Source organism: Sus scrofa, chromosome 13, assembly GCF_054392235.1.
Source record: "Sus scrofa isolate SSC_HxYL_T2T_F1_AM1 chromosome 13, Sscrofa_HxYL_maternal_Yorkshire_Landrace_v2.0, whole genome shotgun sequence".
In the NCBI taxonomy this organism is placed as follows: domain Eukaryota; kingdom Metazoa; phylum Chordata; class Mammalia; order Artiodactyla; family Suidae; genus Sus; species Sus scrofa.
In genome coordinates, this window is record NC_139395.1 from 26719775 (window position 1) to 26736746 (window position 16972).

Sequence of the window (16972 nt, forward strand, 5' to 3'; positions counted from 1 at the left end):
TCTGGGTTCCAACACCTGCTCTTCCCACTGCACCGTGTTGCTGACCAACATTTCTGGATTGAATGACACAGGCTATCCTGCTTGCTTAGATTAACAGGATTATGGCTCATTTTTTCTCTTTCTTTTGTATAAATCTTGTCTGCACAATGAAAAACACTGGATTGACAAATCCTTAACTTGGTGATTTGGGCCATTTCACTTACCAGTCTGTCTTGCCTGCATGGTTGGTCTGAATAACTCCACCTTGCAGAACAATTTGTACCAAGCAGCCCCATCCCACAATTTATGATACTCCACTTAAATGCATCCAGCTTTCCTACATTAATGCACATCAGTAGAGGCAGAATATTGATATTTTGAAGGGATATATTATGATGTCAAAGAGCTTATTTCATTGTCCAAGTTTTGCTTATAAATATTCACTAAGGTTAAAAAATGTTTATAATTTTGGAATTCCCACTGTGGTGCAGCAGAAAGAAATCCAACCAGTATCCATGAGGAAGCAGTTTCAATCCCTGGCCTTGCTTTGTGGGTCCAGGATCTGGTGTTGCTGTGAGCTGTGGTGTAGGTTGCAGACATGGCTCAGATCCTGCATTTCTGTGGCTGTGGTTGTGGCTGGGGCTGGCAGCTGCAGCTCCAATTTGACCCCCAGCCTGGGAACTTCCATAATGCTGCTGGTGCAGCCCCAAAAAGCAAAAAAAAAAAAAAAAAAGTTTATAATTGTATCTACATTGCTGAGACATTCTGAATGTGTTGATTTATCTACATGGTGGCAAAAAAAAAAAAAAAAAAAAAAAAAAACTAACTAGAGGATTCTCTGGCCAGAGACACTTACTCTCAGCTATCTTTACTCTTTATCTGATTGTTGTGCTTCATCCAGCAATGCTTCGATAGTTTTAGGGGATGAAAAAGATTTATCTTCAGAAAGAGAAATTAAGGTCACTTCTCTGTTTAGTTCAGCAATGATATAAATGTCCCTGGTAGAGAAATAAAACCAGGCATAGTTTTCAACTGATCTGGAGAAATCTTACAGCTTAGGCAGGTTGAAGTAGCCCAAAATAAGAAACGGGACTCTTCAGAGATGCCTCTGAAAAGGTTGACATTCCAGGAACTGGGAGAAAGAACCACGTTTAGAGGCTGAGGCTTGTCAGAAACATGTTTCTCTGCCAGTTCTAGACAATTTTGTCCTCTTCCTCTTCATGTAATTAGACTAAGAATTGACAAAGGGCCACCAAACACTGATTTAGAGTTTCAAGAATTTGAGCATTGACTTTGGAATATATGTGATACAGACTAGAAATTTTTCCTTGCTAATTTCCACCATTCTGGCCCTTCTTTTTCCAACTGAGATACTTGCTCTGAAAAAGTTGGCAGTCTTTCTGGGATAGGCTGTGAGGCTCATAAAGGCACGAGGGCATACTCTGTACATTTAGCCCGTGACAGCCATCTTATGTGTTGTTGAGAATTAAAGCATATGATTTTAGCTCAGCATCTTCATCTTGGTTGGACTTTTAGATATAAAAGGATGATGGCTCTGGGTTATTTCCTGTAGAATTAATGAACATTTCAGGTGTTTGATCGGAGCTGCCTAATTTGCTGAACTTATTCATTTGATAAATATTTCTGGTACTGTGAATGAATAAGATAAAGTTCCCTCTCTCAAAGACCTCAAAGCCTAGAAAAAGGAAGATCTGTAGAAAGGTAATTGGTTGTGACTAATAGAATCAAGCAAACAGGAAGAAGACACTGTTAACCCTTTGGGGAGAGAAAGCTTCATGGAAGAAGGTATATTTACTCTGGATTTTTAAAAATAATTAAGAGTTTTCTAGGCAGATGAGGAAGGGAATTTCAGAAAGATGGGAAAGCATGTGCCAAGCTTACATAAATGGGTCAAGTTTCTATACTCATGGAGTTTCACGTGACAGCTTTCAGATGGTATGTTGGGATGGCTTTGGAAGAATTAAACCTGAAGAGCTCTGCCCTCACCCACTCCAGGCTGGGCATGGGGAAAGCAGACAGCAGGTTCTCCGTCACAGGGTCAACCTTCCTTGAGTGCACGAGATACTTTTCATTACCTTACAGTCAAAGTTATCATGAGATGGTCAGTATTTTACAAAAGGATTGATCCTGAAGATAAGACTCTTGAACTAATACTTTTTAAATGATGCTTTACTTCTCAAAAAGCACATGATTTAAGAAATAGTAACATTATGGGAGTTCCTTTCATAGCTCAGTGGTTAACAAATCCAACTAGGAACCAGGGGGTTGCAGGTTCCATCCCTGGCCTCGCTCAGTGGGTTAAGGATCCAGCGTTGCCATGAGCTTTTGTGTAGGTTGCAGACACAGCTCAGATCTCATGTTGCTGTGGCTGTGGCGTAGGTTGGCAGGTACAGCTCCCATTAGACTCCTAGCCTGGGAACCACCATATACTGTGGGTGTGGCCCTAGAAAAGACAAAAAAAAAAAAAGAGAGAGGGAAAGAAAGAAGAGATATTAACATTATGTCCTGTCGCACTTGAGTGAAAAGTTTTTTAGAAGGAAAGTATTACATGTGTTTGGTTCAAGAAGTCAAGTAGTTCTACCTGACTCATAAGAAAACAGCAACACCATGCTCCCCCATTTTCCAACAGTGATTCCTGTTCCCTTGAGGCAACTGTTTTCAACTTTTCAGCAATTTTCTTTTTATTCTATTTTAATATTCCTAATTTATCTGTTCATAGTGGGTTTTTTTTGATTATTCAGTTTTAGAAACATTTACTGGCATGCAATTGTAGAGATAAAGATTTAACTCTTTCATATGCTTTTCAGTTCCCCACCCTTATTTTCCAGTATAGAAATATCACAATTTTAACTCAACTATATTACACATATGATTGTACAAACATTGCTTTTAGATGAAATTGCCATATTCTATGATTAAATTTCCTCCTGTCATATAAATTGGCTTGTTTCTTGTTGACCATCCGTTCCTCTTTGACTCAACCTACACTTTAGTGTTTTAATTCCCTTTGGTCTGCTAAGTTTCCTGTATGTTTTCCAGCAAATTTTGTTGAAGTCTTTTATCTGCTGTCATCTCCTCTTTCATTCCCTTTAACCTTGTGGATTTATGCCTTTAGGGAGGAGGTAGGGATAAATGTGTGTCTTTGATATACTGTGTTTAACAAGGGTGGAATAAGGCTTTCTATGTGGGACCACAGAAAAGGCAGAAGTAGGATTTTAAGTGAGAATGTTTAATCATCACAGAGGAAAAGCAGGTGTTGAGATAGAGCAGAGTTTAAACTACTTGTCAGGTATATGAGAAACACAGATAAAATACATGTATGGAGGAGGGATAAAAAAGTATACTTGTCGCTGTGAACATTTCTGTTTGTAAATTAAGGAGAGGGGGAGTTTTTGGAGCAATATGACAGGTTTTGGCCCACGGGTTTTAAAGAAAGGAAAAGGGAAACTTGCAAATACTTTCAAAAAACTATCTAAAGATGCTTTGTTCCTGAAAACCAAAGTAGAGTCCAACCTCTTTGACTCATATGTATGTAAAAATATGAAACTCACGAGAGGAGGGTAAGGGTATTAGCAAATATCAGGTCATAAATCTCTGAATTAGTATAGGAAGATTTATTATTAATAGAACTTTATTCTGTCACTTCTCTCTTTAAAAATAAGACCATATATTCAATTCAATTGATATTTTTGAGGGTACTACAATTAATTCATTAGGAACTCTGTGTTCTCAGACAACAGATACTTCAAAGAAGTTATAGTTAAGAAAAGATGATGAGACAAAAGTACAAATAAAATAATGCAAGGTGAACTAACCTAAGTGGGAGAGAACATGAGAGCACTGAGATTTTGTGCAGATGAGAAACTGCTTTTATGCTTGAAGGAGATAACGTCTTAAAAGGCCCCTGCAATTTAGGATTTTTCAGGCAAAAAGAAATAGTGGAGTTCCCATCGTGGCACAGTGGTTAACGAATCCGACTAGGAACCATGAGGTTGCGGGTTCGGTCCCTGCCCTTGCTCAGTGGGTTAACTATCCGGTGTTGCTGTGAGCTGTGGTGTAGGTTGCAGATGTGGCTCAGATCCCGCGTTGCTGTGGCTCTGGCGTAGGCTGGTGGCTGCAGCTCCGATTCAGCCCCTAGCCTGGGAACCTCCATATGCCGCAGGAGCGGCCCAAGAAATGGCAAAAAGATAAAAAAAAAAAAAAGAAAGAAAGAAAAGAAATGGCGAGGAATATGTTCTCTGAAGAGACAGAATACATAGTGACATAAGGGCATGGGATGCTCGCTGCCTCAGAAGGACAGCCAACAGTGAATGTGGGCAGAAACCTTCAGACCAATACTTTGAAAGTGTTCATTAAGAGACTTCCGTGATATAAATTGATGCCAATTACACAGGGCTTTTATGAGGGTATTTGAGGCCTTCTCCATATTCCTTCACCTATGGGTTCTGAACATTTTGACATAAAGAAATAGGAATCAGACACGGATCAAATTACCAGCAGAATTGCTAGCACAGGCAGCAGGGTATAGTTGGATCAGGATCTTCATCAGGCTTCCTAACTTTTGCACGTATTTGTCTCCAGAGCATGTAGACAACCACAAGCCTGTAGGTCCAAGGTGGTGTCGGTGGAAGACAGGGGACCAGGGATTGCTCCTAACAGATGATGTCAAAGAAATCAGCCAAAGCTCAGCTATATCCGTGTACACACCCATCTTTACCCCAGTCTCACCAGACTTGACAGAACTGAATGTCCTCTTTGGTGCTCTGTCTTGAAGGAGGGACTACAAGTGATATTCCCCCTGTGGAATTGCAATGGAGACTTAGTGTTGTATGTCTCCACCAACCACCAACAGCCTTGACTGCAGGTGGAAGAATCCATTTTTTTTTTAATTTTATGATTTTTATTTTTTTCCATTGCAGTTGATTTACAGTGTTCTGTTAATTTCTACTGTATAGCAAAGTGAACCAGTCTCACATGTGTGTGTGTGTGTGTGTGTGTGTTTTTCTTTTTTCTCACATTATTCTTCATCATATTCCATCACAAGTGACTGGATATAGTTCCCTGTGCTATGAAGAATCTATTTAGGCTTCAGAGGAGCATGGGGAGCCACTAAAAACCTTGGAATAAGATGCTAGGGTAGAGCTACTCTTGAGGAAGAAAAAGTAGGCAAAATATTTTAGAGCAGGGTGGAAATAAAGGTAGGGCAAGCAAGTGGGATAGTGTGATAACAGGAGCAGAAAAAAGAGGAAGGAAAAATCTAAAGCATTTACTGACCATGGGTGTGGAAAGATGGGACAAAGGTGAGGAAAGGGATGCAAAACACATTCTTGGATAGTTTGAAGAGGGGAGCAGAAGGTCCGTGGTTCAAATCTGGGTGGCAGGATTAATGATCATTCCATTCACGCACTGGAGAAGTTATTAGAAGTGGAAACGGGAGAGGGAATAAGTTGTTTGTTGCACATAATGCGTTTGAGTTATCAAACCACAGGAAAATGTTCAAGAGCGTACTGGAAATGTGGATATAACTTGAGAACATCAGGGCCCAAAGAGAGTATCTGGCATGAAAATTAGTAAATCACTAAGCTCCCTATTTAACTCAACTGACCGCTTCCCCCAGATTTACAACTTCATTAACAACAACAACAAAGAGTCTATGTTGATTTATGCTATGATTCATACTCTCTGCCTCATCAATGGCTATCCATTTAAGTAGCTCCAAAATTGTTACCTTTCTTTTATAAGGGTGACTGTTGATTAACTCTGGTGAGCCACTTCATGTCCTAGTGCCTGACTCCTCATGGATAAAGTGTGGGTAGTAACAGCACTTATCTCAAAGGGGAGTGGGAATTCGATGAGATAATATCTTTAAAGTGCCTAGAACCGTGTCTGGCACGTGGTGAATCCAGTCAAAATGTTACAGCTCTTACAGTGCTTTTGTTTTGCTCTGGTCATGGATAAGGTGAGATCTTGCTGGTTTTTGGATTCCTCACAGTGTTATCAAATTTGGTATCCAGCAAGTACTCAGTAAATGCTCATGGTAGGGTAGTGAACCTTAGGTTGAGAGAATCATCACCACCACTCATCTTCTGAGGCTTGACCTGCGGAGCAATTTGCCAGACATCATAAAGCCAACAAGCAGAAAGGTGTTTTTTTTTTTTTTTCTTTTTTTGTCTTTTTGCCATTTCTTGGGCCGCTCCAAGGCATATGGAGTTTCCCAGGCTAGGGGTCTAATAGGAGCTGTAGCTGCCAGCCTATGTCAGAGCCACAGCAACGTGGGATCCGAGCCACGTCTGCGACCTACACCACAGCTCACGGCAACGCTGGATCGTTAACCCACTGAGCAAGGGCAGGGACCGAACCCGCAACCTCATGGTTCCTAGTCGGATTCGTTAACCACTGCACCACGATGGGAACTCCCAAGCAGAAAGTTTTTAAGATTTAAGTGTAGGTCTTTGGATTTCAAATTCAATACCCTTTCCCAGAAAAGCTAGATTATACTACAAACCTTGCTAATTTAGTTTCCAAAAATGTATTTGCACTCATGGTACATGGCCAATGTAAGATACTCAGAGGCTCAAACTAAGGGAGGCATGATCACCAAGGGAGGATAAAGGGAAGGGATCTCTCCTGCATTTCATTGGCCAAAGCTGATTAACCACACACCTCACCTAAACTGGTCAGAGCAGCTAGAATTGAACCTTACACCCTGCACAGAGCAGCATAGGAGTATTTGTAAAAACCCTAGGTATTATCACAATTACAGGATGGCAACTATTTTATGCCTGATTCTAGAACCCCATCTCGACTCTAACATTAAACTTCTTCCCAAATTCTTTTATAAGCTCATTGAAACTCAGTTTTGAGATAAAAGGAAGTATAATTGCCAGATTTAGCAAATAAAAATATAGCAAAACCAAGGAAAATTTGAATTTCAGGTAAATACTTTTCAGTATAAATGTATATCATGCCATATTTGGAACATACTTATATTCAGTTATTTTTCATTTATCTGGAATGCAAGTTTGATTGAATGTTCATCCCTATTTTGTGGCAACCCTACAGAAGAGCCTTACAGATGTAAAACAGGGCTGGAAATATATGAATTTTCTTGGATGGACAGTTGTACGACAGTAGAGAAAAGTTGGTTTGTATTTTCCTGAAGGTTAGCAGGAAATTCTTTCAGGAAAAATAGTGAAGATGATGGCAAAGGAACAATTATATTTTCTCTTAGCTTTACCCCAAAGCATCCTTTCTTCACCCAGACGTAGTTTCAAACTCTCCACTTAGAACCATATGTATATATAGACTCTTAGGTATGACAAGAGAAGAGAAGTCAGGAGAATTAAGTGTGGACCACAAGTAAGAAGTGAAACAGTCATACTTTTTTAAAGGCAAAGAAGATTGTGGACTTGAAGATGATGAGGGAGAAGACTAGGCAGAAGTAAGAGATTGTCCTGCCTCTAGCTTGTCTGAATGCACCTTTTGTTATCTTGTTTATTGCTTCTAGTTTGGTTATAGTGACTATAGTTTATAGTCACTACTCAATTGAGCTGTGACTTCAGAGCAGAACATCAAAAGTAATTAATATTGGGAAGTATCCCTAATAAGTATCCCTAATAAGGAAAGGAAAGAACAGGAGTAGGCTGAGGAGAGATATTAGCATTTTTAAGCAAAGGAAGGCACGTAGAACGTAGTAACAGCAGCACCTCAGGGCTTATTACAGGGTTTTATGATGATAAACCTATTGAGTAGATATTATGGAAGGACCCCCCCCCCCCCACACACACACACAGTTAAAGACAAGGTCACATAACATACTTTTGCATCTGGCTCCTGGGCACTCCATTGCTTGTAGGGGAAGAGGCCAGATACCAATTGAACTCTTTTTAGCTCTTTGATTGTATAGTAAATTATGAAATTAAACTTGATGTCTTCACGTAGAGCATCTTAAGATAACCCTGCTATAATCTTCCCCTCTGTCTTGTTTCAAACTGAGTCATTTACTTGTCTTTTTTCTTCTCAAGATTATAAGCTTTCTGAGGTGAGGATGGAGTGTTTATGTTTGCTTCAGACTTAATCCAAACACAGCTTCCTTTGCTTAGTGGGTCTACACAAGTGGTGTCTAAAGCAAACTGAATTGAACCCTTGGTGGCAGTCCCTGTGACCCAGAAGCTGAGCATGGTGCCAGCATTCCTGCTGGGGCTCCTTGAAGAAAAGGCAGATGTTCTTTCCTCTAGGAATCTGTGATCTATAGCGGGAAACAATGACAATGTTCTTGAAGACACCTTGCAAACAGAAACCAAGAAACCCTGTGCAATAAATACAGCCCACATGTTCCATAAATGTTGACAGAGGGCTGATAGGTGGGGAATCGGTTTGGAAGTCACCCTGCTTTGGATGTAAGGTCAAGAGTTTTCAAACCTTCTGTAGAGTACCTAAATCAAAAAAGGCACTGGGTCAAGGTCATGATCTGTGGGTAGAGCTGCTCTCTCTCTCTCCCTCACTGATTAAAATATGACCTCTCACACAATTGTCCATGACGTGCCCTGCCTGGAACAATCTTTTGAAATGTAAACTTTGGAAAGGAAAGCTGATGAAACCTTAGGGCACCATGACCCCGTGCATCCCACAGAAACAGTGAATCTTCAACTCTCGGCCTGAACACCATTGTCCTTTACCATGAGGGGTTCTTAGTCTAGTGGGGGCTGGCTGGGGGTCCACAGAAACACGGCCCATAAAACCTGCTCCGGGCTAGGATCTATGGATAAATGATGGCTCAGAGGAAGTTAGTGAATCTTGTGCTGGAGAAACCAGTTCCATGTAGCTCAATAATAGACAAGCCTCTCTTCACTCATTGCCCCTTCATCAATTCACCCATTGGTTTATTTATCTAGTCAGATTGTTTTTGACAAGGAGCATAGCTAAGTGTTAAAGGGAATATGTAGATGACTGGCATGTGCTTTGTAGCCTTGAGAAGCTGGTGTCTGGTAGAGGAGAGGGGCATATGGAAACCTCTAAGCCAGTGTGAGGAGGTGAAAGAGGATGGGAGGGGTGCTGGGGTGTCCAGGTTGGGGGTTGGGGGGGGTCTTCTCTTTATCCCCCCCCCACCACCACCCTTGGGCAGGTCTTCAGGGGCCCTGCGGAGATGGTGGTCTTTGACTTGCCCTGCCAGCTCATTTTTTGGTGCATCTGGATAGATAGGCAGAGATACAGGATGAGCAAAGGCGGTGGGTTGGAGATCCCAGGTGTGGGAATCACCTTCTACCACTTGCCCTTGGCAGGAGGAGCAAGGGTGCCAACAGTGGGAGAAGCTGAGAAGCAGGAGAAGTATGGATGCTGAAGGGGCCACAGAGTAAAGGGCCAGCACGTGGAGAGCAAACTGTGTCTCTTTACCTCTTTTGCCAAAAGCCAGCTCTGCTTGGGAATCTGAAAGGAAAACTGAGGTTATTTATGTGCTACCGCCAGCAATACATTGGAGGCCAGGAGGAGTGAGAGTTATTGAGCTGGCTCAAAGCAATCTTGATTATTGAAAATGAATGAAATTGAATTCTGCTTCCTACAGAGTCATTTATTGAGAGACTAAAGCAATTAATATTGAAAATAAAATAATTGTGAACTTCTGAACTAAATTACCATGCAGATGTAATGTACTGTCTCATCAGTCTTTAAATACTGCATGTATTAGAGACTTGTTACACCAGTCTCTGAACCCAGGTTCTCTGCATCATTATCACTTCTTCATTCTGCTTTGGCCTCAAAGCATTTCTCAAGAGTAGCAAATGAAAAGTCAAAGTTTCAGAAATATGATTCCAAATTTAAAATTCACAACCATATTGAGGTTTGAGATTTCAGTTGATAAATTAATCCTGTCATTTGGTAAATTTTTAAAAAAGAAGAAGAACTGGTAAGTTTCCCCGCAGTTCCTTGATAGCAAGAGGAATTTTTGCATATTACTGCTAATTTGGCATCATCCTGGAGTACCTGTTGCCAAGTACCAGGCATGCATTTGATGAATGATTCTAGCAGCCTCAAGCATCCTTGGGATAATTGATTTATGTACGAGGGCCCTTGAAAATTGAAAGTGCATTGTATATACAGAGGTAGTACATATATTGTAACTCATACAAGTTCCAACTTGAGTCCCTTTGTTTTATGGGAACACTACAGGGTCTCTAGAAGAGTCATTTTCCATTTGGGAAATGAGGTATCTTAAGTAGGTTTCCCGGAAGCAGTGCTTGTGATGAGGACTGGGGGAAAGTAAAACAGAGAATTGGGGAGGGGTAGGGAGATAAAGAGGAGACTAACAAAGAGGTAGCATGAAGAAAAATGTGCTGGAGAATGACCTAGGTCCTATCCTGCTGTGGACTTCTGGGATTAATGCAGAACACACCCCAGAGTCATTACAGCTAAGAACAACAAGCTACCATATTTATTCCCCCTGTTTCTGATGATCAGCCCCCAAAGTCACAGGTGCTGGCTATTGGGGGTGAAGAGAGTTGGGGAGCTGGTGTGTGGAGAGATAGGAAAGGGATCTAGGGGGACATGGGCAGTGCTATGTCTAATATTCCGTGATTATCGTTAAATGCTATGGGAAGCAAGTTTAATCTTACCAGTCCATGGTGACAGTAAATAACTCACTATCACCATCCTGGGAAACATGCCCAACTCTTTCTTGGCACGCTTCTTAATTCAGAGCCCAGGGTGTACGGGGAGGTTTCAAAAGAGCTAGGAGATTAATTTCCTGCTAGCAACAGGCTCTGGCAGAGGATTGACACATGCTAAGCACTCTTCTAAGTTAGGAAACAAACCACTAGAGGCGAAGTAGATAGGGTCAGTATGAGAAAGCTTCCAAAGAGCTGATGTAAGGCAGAGGAGAAGAGGGAGCCTCTGAAAAGCCAAAGACACAGACCCATTGAAAAGCACTGAAATTCAACCTTAAAAGTATTGGCTCAAAAATATATTTCTGTGCACAGTTTGACCTGTAGCTCAGCAGTTTGCTGCAACACTGAGTGTTTTAAATAAATGATCTTAGTATGTGCAAAAATATGGTTTGGACATTGATGGAAAGAAAACTCCATAATATAGAAAGCAGGTATAAAGAATGTTGAACCCTTGGAGTTCCCATTGTGGCTCAGCAGGTCAAGAACCCGATATACTATCTACAAAGATGCAAGTTCAATCCCTGGCCTTGCTCAGTGAGTTAAGGATCCAGTGTTGCAACAAACAGCATAAGTCATGGATGCGTCTTTGATCAGGTGTTGCTGTGGCTGTGGTGGAGGCCCGCAGCTCCGATCAACACCTAGCTCTGGCACATCCATATACTGCACGTACAGCCATTATTTTTTTTAAAAAAAAAAGAAGGAAAGAAAGTTGACTCCACTAGATTCTTAGCACCTGCTAAAAAGTTGGTAATCCTTCTTAGAGCAATAGATGTTCTTAGTAGCAGGTTATATTGTAATGAAATTTTCAGTGTATGTCTAACCCCTATGGATTTGTTTGATACTTCTGTGCACCTCAGGAATGATAAATTGAACCTTTATTTTGACTGACTGTTTTGCCATCAGCATTTTGGGAGGATAGAATTCTTTTAATTATTCAATAAAATATAACGTTGTCTTTAAATGCAAAATAAAATATTGTCTCAGTGTAATTCTTCCTTTGCCTGTCCTCAGAATCCTTGGGGAAGAATCTTATGACCAATAACCTGCTAAAGTCCATGTAAATTGATTGAATGCAGAACAAATGACTAAGCCTTGAAGTAACCATATTGTTAGTATATGAGCCTTCGTTATTAGATCTTCACAAAGCCGTATTTCATGGCGGCACTCCCCAGCATTTATCTCAAATGCCGGGACATCTTTACAGTTTCCACAGTGATTCACCATAGATGATCAGGCAGATCACTGAACTGTTAGCTTTTAACCTTAAAGCTTATGGGCTGAGTCTGAGTGGTCCCACTGCAACCTTTAAGCTTTATAAGACTTCTGATGGAAACTTCCATGCTTGTTGCATTCAACATGCAAACCAGGTCTCCTTGGCAGTTAGAAACCAGTAGGGAAGAGACATTTTAGGAATCTTTTGCAATAAGTACTCTTGTGTGCTGATTATGACTTGAAGTAAGTTGTTCCATTGTTAAGTGATTTGCGGTTATCGCCATAATTTTTCAAATTACATTCGAGAATGGAAATTGGGTTTTGATATCCTAGTTACTTTCCCCACTAAAAATTTAAAACAAAAATGCTTACTCTAGAGACTGAATTTTAAATCCCTAATCTCTTGGAAAAATCATAAGCAAAAATTGGTACTAAAATAAAACCTCAATTAATTTAGGTTGGCTTGCCTCACTGACCGAATTTGCCAGATAATCGAGTAACTTTCCATTTCAGTTTTGAAGGGTTGGCAAAGGAAAGACTTACTCATTCATGGATCCTTTGGGATGAGAGCAGCTTCAAAGGAAAAATGAGAATACTTCTTTTGTTTGAGTTTCGTGGCCTTCAAATTATATTTGTGCTTGCTTTTATATTTTAAGGAGATGATGAACCCTTTTTCATTCAGACTTGCTGGAAGAAGACTAGTCCAAACACTGGAGAAAGTACAGCTATCATTTATTTTAAAAGAAATAGAATACTTTTACTAAAGATAATGTGTTCAGATCTTGACAAATAAAGTCTTGTAGAAAAGCTCTCAGTGAAATTGAATTATTGCTTAGATAAACATGATTTTATAGAGTTGTTTGAAAAACGTGTTGCTTATACTGTTAATTTGCTTTGGAAGTCTGTTGATAGGTGATGTAAATACAGATTGCTGCACAATCAGCCTTATATATACATTAATAATTACTAATATATTACACTTTCCTCTCTGGACCAGTGTCTAATCATGTACTTCCATTCCAATCAATTTGGAACAATTGTCTGTACCGTGTGAATTTCCTACCTTTTGACTTTCACCTAAATGGCACTGGGGTGCCATCTAGTTAATTATATTTGGAGTTCAAAGTTTTGATTATGGCTGATTTATCAAATGTCATCCCTTAAAGGCATAAAATTAAATAATGGGCAGTGCAGGTAACGAAGATGAACTTTTCCTGGACCGTCAAGGTTGATGGTCTCAGTTTCCATAAATCCACTGGAGGTTGATACAGTACACTCTGCGTTTGAGTGCTTGGGTTCTCTAAGTGCCAAGGGGTTAGATTCAGGGAATATTTTGCCAGCTTTGGGTCATTATAGATTATAGGAACTGACCAATCAATTTAAAGACTTCTGATTTTAAGATGTTGCGAAGCTTAAGTGGCTTTGTTCTTTTACATAGTTTCATTGAAATATTTAATGAGATCTGTGCTAAATGAAGCAAAAAGATATGATTCCAGCCCTCATGAAGTTTGTAGTTGAATGGGCAGGCAAATCAACTAAGATTTTTACTTGGTTGGCAAATAAGTAGAATTATTACAGTTTATTTTTTAAAAAGCTTGGAATTGAAAGAGCCACTGTCCTATGAAAGAGAATGAGACTGACATGAAGGAGTAGTTGATCTAATGATCTTATTATCTTCTTTATTGCTGATTTATATTTTTTCCAGGTAAAATGCTTTATTATTGTAGTTGTTATCTATTTCTTTGTTGTTGTTGTTGTTGTTGTTTTTTCCCTTTGGCCGCACCTATGGCATGTGGAAGTTCCCAGGCCAGGGACAGAACCCACGCCACAGCAATAACCCAAGCTGCTACAGTGACAGTGCCATGTCCTTAACCCACTGGGCCAAAAGAACCCCTGTTATGTATTTCTTAACCATTTAATATGTGTAAACCTGTACTACCATTTTTATTAGGTTCCTATCTTTTTTTGTGAATCACTAATGAAATTTTTATTGAAGTATAATCACTATATGCATACATATATATATTCTTTTTCAGATTCTTTTCCATTATAGGTTATTAAAATATATTGAATATAGTCCCATATGCTACACAGTAGACCCTTGATGGTTATCTATTTTATATATAGTATTGTGTATCTATTAATCTCAAATTCCCAATTTATCTCTCTCCCCCCATTCCCTTTGTTAACCATATATTTTCTATGTCTGTTTCTGTTTTGTAAATAATTTCATTTTTAATCATTTTTTAGATTCCCCATATAAGTAATATCACACAATATTTGTCTTTGTCTGACTTACTTCACTTAATATGATAATTTCTAGGTCCATCCATATTGCTGTAAATGGCATTATTTCATTCTTTTATGGCTGAGTAATATTCCATTGTATATATGTACCACATCTTCTTTTCCATTCATCTGTTGATGGACATGTAGGTTATTTCCATGTCTTGGCTATTGTAAATAGTGCTGCTCTGAATATTGGGATGCATGTATCTTTTTGAGTTAAAGTTTTCATCTTTACTGGATATTTACTCAGGAGTGGCATTGCTGAATCATGTGGTAACTCTTTTTTTAGTTTTTTAAGGAATTTCCATACTGTTCTCCATAGAGGCTGCACCAATTTACATTCCCACCAAGAGTGTAGGAGGGATCTCTTTTTCCACACATCCTCTCCAGCATTTATTGTTTGTAGATATTTTGATGATGTCCAGTCTGACCTCATAGTTTTGATTTTCATTTCTCTCATAATTAGTGATGTTGAGCATCTTTTCATTTGCGTGGTGGCCATCTGTATGTCTTCTTTGGAGAAATGTCTATTTAGGTTTTTCTGCCCATTTCTTGATTGCAGTATTTGTTTTTTGGATATGGAGCCATATGAACTATTTTATATTTTGGAAACTAAGCCTTTGTCAGTATCATTTGCATGTGTTTTTCCCATTTCATAGGTTGTGTTTTCATTTTGTTTATGGTTTATTTTGCTGTGTATAAGCTTTTACGTTTAATTAGGTCCCTTTTTTTTTCTTTTAGCTTTTGTTTCCATTACTCTAAGAGACAGACCCCCCAAAATATATTGCTGCAATTTAGGTCAAAAAATGTTTTGCCTATGTTTTCCTCTAGGAGTTTTATAGTATCCTGTTTTACATTTAGGTCTTTAATTAATTTTGAGTTTATTTTTGTGTATAGTATTAGAGGATATTTTAATTCATTCTTTTACATGTAGCTGTACAGTTTTCTCAGCACCACTTATTGAAGAGATTGTCTTTTTCTCCATTGAATATTCTTGCCTCCTTTTGACCATAATTGCATGTGCTTATTTCTGGCTTGTTATCCTGTCCCATTGACCTATATTTCTGTTTTTATGCCAGTATCATACTGTTTCAATTACTGTAACTTTGTAGTATTGTCTGAAGTCAGTGACCCTGATTCCTCCAGCTCTGATCTTCTTTTTCAAGATTGTTTTGACGGTCCTGGGTCTTTTGTGTTTCCATACAAAATTTTAAAAATTTGCTCCAGCTCTCTGAAAAATGCCATTGGTAATTTGATAGAGATTACATTGAATGTATAGATTGCCTTGGGTAGTATGCTTATCATCACTAATTTTAATTTTATTCAATGCAGTTTAAAAAATCAAAAATTGTGCAGTAGACCCAAAGTATTTACTTAGATTCTACTGAAATAATGTGCTTCCTGGATCGTTGAAATGATTGACCCCACAAAGTTCTGATCCTATGGGTAGGAATAATGTAGAGACTTTAAAGTTTTGTGATTGTTTTTATTTTTTTGTTGTTGTTTTTGAGGGGTACACCTGCAACATATCCAAGTTCCTGGGCCCGGGGTGGAATCCAAGCAACGGTTGACTGTGGCACAGCTGTGGCAACACCAGATCCTTAACCCACTGCGCTGGGCTGGGAATCGAACCCACACCTCCACAGCAACCCAGGCCACTGCAGTCAGATCCTTAACCCACAGTGCTATAGCAGGAACTCCTAAAATTATAAACTATAATTTACCACTCCTAAATAATTCTTACAGTAATATAACATGTGGTCAGTGCAGAAAAATTGCAAATTTACCAAAAGATTTCAAAATTTACTATAATTCTTTCATCAAGTGGTAGGCAGTATGACATTTTGGCAGGTATCCCTCCCAGTTGCTTTCTGACATACATATAAATCTTCATATATGTATTTTTCTAAGAAATAAAATCCTATCATATATATTATTTTATAGCAGTTTTCTACTTTTTAGAATATTTCCTCATGATCTTTTACATTCTTTTTGTTATAATTTTAATGCCTCCACATACCTGATTACATTGTTGCATTTCAGTTGCTGTAAGCAAGCCACTGTTTATGTGCATTTTAAGTTCTTTTCTAGTTTTTCATTTTTATAAATAGTGGGATACCTGTCTTTTCCTTATCTTTAATTATTACTTAGGGCACACCTCTAAAAGTGAAATCTTGGTTAAACTCCTCCTGAGGCTTTGGCTAAATGACTGAAAATGTACCCCCATAGACCATACAGATGTATGGCTCCACTCGCTGGCTCCATGTTCACTCTCTCCATAGATCACTTTTACTGGGTACTTGCTTTGACTTTTAACTTTTGTCATTTCAGCAGTCACAAAATGACAGCAAATGTGTTCTGTACGGAGTTCCTGCTGTGGTGCGGTGGGTTAAGGATCTGGCCTTGTCTTTTTGTGGCGTAGATTCCATCCCTGGCCTGGGAATTTCCATATGCTGCAGGTGCAGTTGAAAAAGAAGAAAAAAAGTGTTCTATACTTTATATTTGATGAGAAATTGGGATTTATGTTTAATGATGTTTTGAGACTTGTAATGTTGCTTTTAAAATAAAACTAAAAACAAAATCAAATTTAGAGGAAATAGGAACTTCTAGGAAATGAGCATTCTGAGAACAAAGTTCAGCGTTATATTCTTGACAAAAATAAGCCAAATCACAAATGCAAACATAAGTCGTAGAATGGGAGCTAAAAGAAGTTTGTTTAGAGAAAACAAACTTGAAACCGAGGTAGAGAACCTTTGCCCCCAAGACTCACAGTTGAGTATGATTTCTAATGGGAAATTAATTTTAGATTA

At 39.0% G+C, this 16972-nt stretch overlaps 1 protein-coding gene across 11 annotated transcripts in view; it reads left to right on the forward strand.

The window, feature by feature from the left end:
* The window catches only part of RARB (retinoic acid receptor beta), a 787370-nt gene that overhangs the window by 228883 nt on the left and 541515 nt on the right, over positions 1-16972 (forward strand). The gene's annotated exons all lie outside the window — the stretch shown is intronic.